We start from the raw sequence: 285 nt of genomic DNA on the forward strand, positions 1-285 counted from the left end.
TTCCCCTCCCGCCCCCGGGTCTTTGTCCTGGCGGTTCCTTGGGTCTGGTCCACCCTCCCTCCCATTTCTGACAATCTGTTTAAGATAGCGCAGACTTGTCACTGAGCTCCCTGAGGACTGGGGCCATGTCTCTTTTGTCCTCGAATTATTCTGCACCTGACACCCAGAAAATGTACAAGGGTCGAATGAATGAGAGCCTTTCTTTTGAGAAAGAGGAAAGGGCCCCCCCCCCCCAATCTGGGAGCTAGCCTGGCAGGCACAGATAGGCCTTGATGTCCTCCTCTT

Source organism: Zalophus californianus, chromosome 10 (assembly GCF_009762305.2).
Source record: "Zalophus californianus isolate mZalCal1 chromosome 10, mZalCal1.pri.v2, whole genome shotgun sequence".
Classification (NCBI taxonomy): domain Eukaryota; kingdom Metazoa; phylum Chordata; class Mammalia; order Carnivora; family Otariidae; genus Zalophus; species Zalophus californianus.